This window comes from Arachis ipaensis, chromosome B04 (genome assembly GCF_000816755.2).
Source record: "Arachis ipaensis cultivar K30076 chromosome B04, Araip1.1, whole genome shotgun sequence".
Taxonomy (NCBI): domain Eukaryota; kingdom Viridiplantae; phylum Streptophyta; class Magnoliopsida; order Fabales; family Fabaceae; genus Arachis; species Arachis ipaensis.
Window position 1 is genome coordinate 46,485,886 of NC_029788.2, and position 4,524 is coordinate 46,490,409.

Sequence of the window (4,524 nt, forward strand, 5' to 3'; positions counted from 1 at the left end):
GTTCCCCAGAGGGAAGCTCCTTATTGATCACTGGACGTCCCAGGAGGTCTTCCTCCTTGGGATTCACGTCCTCTCCTTCCCTTACAGGTTCGGCCATGGTGCTTATGTCAATGGCCTTGCACTCTCCTTTTGGATTCTCTTCTGTATTGCTTGGGAGAGTACTAGGAGGGATTTCAGTGATCCTTTTACTCAGCTGGCCCACTTGTGCTTCCAAATTTCTAATGGAAGACCTTGTTTCATTCATGAAACTTACAGTGGCCTTGGACAGATCAGAGACTAAGTTTGCTAAATTAGAAGTATTTTATTCAGAGTTCTCTGTCTGTTGCTGAGTTGATGATGAAAAAGGTTTGCTATTGCTAGACCTGTTTCTTCCACCATTATTAAAGCCTTGTTGAGGCTTTTGATCCTTCCATGAGAAATTTGGATGATTTCTCCATGTTGAGTTATAGGTGTTTCCATAAGGTTCACCTAAGTAATTTACCTCTGCTATTGCAGGGTTCTCAGGATCATAGGCTTCTTCTTCAGAAGATGCTTCTTGAGTACTGTTGGATACAGCTTGCATTCCATTCAGACTCTGAGAAATCATATTGACTTGCTGAGTCAATATTTTGTTCTGAGCCAATATGGCATTCAGAGTATCAATTTCAAGAACTCCCTTCTTCATAGGCGTCCCATTATTCACAAAATTCCTCTCAGAAGTGTACATAAACTGGTTATTAGCAACCATGTCAATGAGTTCTTGAGCTTCTGCAGGCGTTTTCTTTAGGTGAATGGATCCACCTGCAGAAGTATCCAATGACATTTTAGCTAAGTCAGACAAACCATCATAGAAGATATCCAGGATGGTCCATTCTGAAAGCATGTCAGTAGGACACTTTTTGGTCAGTCCTTTGTATCTCTCCCAAGCTTCATAGAGGGATTCACCTTCTTTCTGTCTGAAGGTCTGAACGTCCACTCTAATCTTACTAAGCTTTTGAGGAGGAAAGAACTTGGCTAAGAAAGCCTTGACCAGCTTATCCCATGAGTTCAGGCTATCCTTAGGTTGAGAGTCCAACCAGAGTCTAGCTCTGTCTCTTACAGCAAAAGGGAAAAGCATGAGCCTGTAGACTTCAGGATCTACTCCATTAGTCTTTACAGTATCACATGGATTTGACTCATGAGAAACAATTTGATTTTAAAAATTTTTGAAAAAGTCAAATCTAATTTTCGAAATTTTAAGAGAGAAAAAGGGAAAGATATTTTTTTGATTTTTAAATTTTTAATAATGAGAGAGAAAAACACTAAAAAGATGCAATACATGAAATTTTTAGATCAAAACATGTGATGCATGCAAGAATGCTATGAATGTCAAGATGAACACCAAGAACACTTTGAATGTCAAGATGAGCATCAAGAACATATTTTTGAAAAATTTTTAATGCAAAGAAAACATGCAAGACACCAAACTTAGAATTCTTTAATGCTTACGCACTAAGAATTCAAGAATGCATATGAAAAACACCATACAACACAAAACAACAAATCATCAAGATCAAACAAGAAGACTTACCAAGAACAACTTGAAGATCATGAAGAACACTATGAATGCATGAAATTTTTGAAAAATGCAAGATGCATATGCAAGTGACACCAAACTTATGATATGACTCAAGACTCAAACAAGAACACAAAAATATTTTTCATTTTTATGATTTTCTGATTTTTTTTGTATTTTCTTTTAATTTTTTCGAAAATTATTGTGAGAAGTAAGAATAAGGATTTCAAAATTTTTAATATGAATTCCAGGAATCTTGCCATGTTAGTCTTAAAGCTCCAATCAAAGGGTCAGGCATGGCTTAATAGCCAGCCAAGCTTTAATAAAAATATGAGTGTAATTCAGACATGACAAGCCTAACATACCCTATCCAAAAGGATTGGGCATGACTCCACTGAAGTGATTAGCCAATCCCAAAGCAGTTTGGGTATGGCTTTACAGTCAGATAGGCTTCAGCATGCTTCATGAAACACTAGAATTCATTCTTAAAAATTTTGAAGCCATAGAATAATTTATTTTTGAAAACATTATTTTGAGTAAAAATTTTTTTTTCGAAAACAAAGGAAAATATTTTTGAAAGATTTTTGAAAACAAAACAAAAAGAAAATTACCTAATATGAGCAATAGGATGAACCGTCAGTTGTCCATACTCGAACAATCCCCGGCAACGGCGCCAAAAACTTGGTGCACGAAATTGTGATGTCCAGGCTCGAACAATCCCTGGCAACGTGAGCAACTTGGTATGCGTAATCGTGATTATGCATTGATTATGTAAAATTCATGGCTCTTTCTTTCCCTGGCAATGGCGCCAAGAACATGGTGCCAATACCATGGTTCACAACTTTGATACAACTAACCAGCAAGTGCACTGGGTCGTCCAAGTAATACCTTACGTGAGTAAGGGTCGAATCCCACGGAGATTGTTGGTATGAAGCAAGCTATGGTCACCTTGTAAATCTTAGTTAGGCAGATATAAATTGATAATGGTGTTTTCGAATAATAAATAATAGAATAGGGATAGAGGTACTTAACGCCAATTTTTGTGCCAGTTTGGGCGTTCAACTCTGGTTTTGGCTCCTTTTCTGGCGCTGGACGCCAGATTTGGGCAGAGAGCTGGCGTTGAACGCCAGTTTATGTCATCTATTCTTGGCCAAAGTATGTACTATTATATATTGCTGGAAAGCCCTGGATGTCTACTTTCCAACGCAATTTGAAGCGCGCCATTTCGAGTTCTGTAGCTCCAGAAAATCTACTTTGAGTGCAGGGAGGTCAGAATCCAACAGCATCAGCAGTCCTTCTTCAACCTTTGAATCTGATTTCTGCTCAAGTCCCTCAATTTCAGCCAGAAAATACCTGAAATTACAGAAAAACACACAAACTCATAGTAAAGTCCAGAAATGTGAATTTAACATAAAATCTATTAAAAACATCCCTAAAAGTAACTAGATTCTACTAAAAATATACTAAAAACAATGCCAAAAAGCGTATAAATTATCCGCTCATCAATGAGACAGTGGTCTTGACTAAGGAATGTAGTGCAATAATTCAGAATAACTTGCCAAAGAAGATGCCAGATCCAGGGAGCTTTTAAATTCCATGTACCATTGGGAGCACCACCTTTGAGAAAGCCCGATGTGATCTGGGTGCAAGCATAAATCTAATGCCCTTGTCTGTGATGAAGAAATTATAAATCCAAGAGGCACAACCCACAAGGATAGCATTACAAATGGCAGACAAATCTCTAAAGCCTGCATATAGATTAGTGGAGAATATCTTGGTCAAAGTGGGTAAGTTCTTCCTCCCAGCAAATTTTGTGATTCTTGATACGGGGGAGGATGAGAATGCCTCTATAATCCTAGGAAGACCATTCCTAGCCACTGGGAGAGCTCTGATTGATGTAGAAGAAGGTGAATTAGTGCTTAGAGTGCATGATGCGTAACTAGTCTTTCACGTCTTCAAAGATATGCATTCAGCAGGTGAAGAGGAGAGGTGCATGTAGATTGAGCTTATTAATCCAAACCTTCAAGAACCCCTTGATGATGCACAACAGAATTTGCAGCTCAAACCTCCGTTGGTGACAATAAACAAAATCCCCCCTGACATCAAACCTAAGTTTGGTGTCGGAAATACATCATCCACTAAGGAGGAGGTTCTCAAAAAGAAGAAAGTACCCAGGGGATGGAGAAATAAAAAGATTCTCACTGAAGACTTCTCCCCAAGAATGAAGGTGGTATTCACTGCATGCCCAATCTTGCCTCATATAGTGAACAAGATCCTATCTCTTGAGCATATAGAGTTGATCCATGAGAGCACAGGAAAGAAGTTCACAGTGAGAGGTAAAGAGCTGAGCCCCTATGATCCTCCTCCTTAGAGGAGCTGACCGTCAAGCTAGTGACGGTAAAGAAATACTTGTCGGGAGGCAACCCAATGTTTTCGTATCCTTAAGTTTGATCTTTACTTTGATTTTTTTATTTTAGTTATTTATTTAAGTTTTGTTTGAATTTTTATTGTTTTTCCTTCGTTTTATGTATATTTTGATCATGCAGAGAGATTAGAATAGAAACAGGTTTATTAAGACAGAGTTTCGGACACCCTGGAGAAGCTAAATTCAGATTGGGTGGCACCTAACTTCACTTTCTGAAGTTAGGCGCCACATCTAAGCCAATTTTGGGAAGAGCTCTCGGGAGGGGTGGCGCCTAACTTCACTTCTTGAAGTTAGGCGCCAACCATGCTTACAAATTGGAGGTGTTACGGGAGGCCTGGCGCCTAACTCCATTCTTTCCAAGTTAGGCACCAGGAGAGAAGCCAGGAAAGCAATAAACGTGAAGTTAGGCGCCTGTTTCACCGAAGTTAGGCACCAGGGGAGTTCTCAAGCAAAGTTAGGCACACCAATCACTAAGTTAGGCACCATCTTTGTACACACACTAGTCCCCACCTCCACATATATTCCCATTCCCTTCGTGACCCCACCCCCACTCCTTATACACACA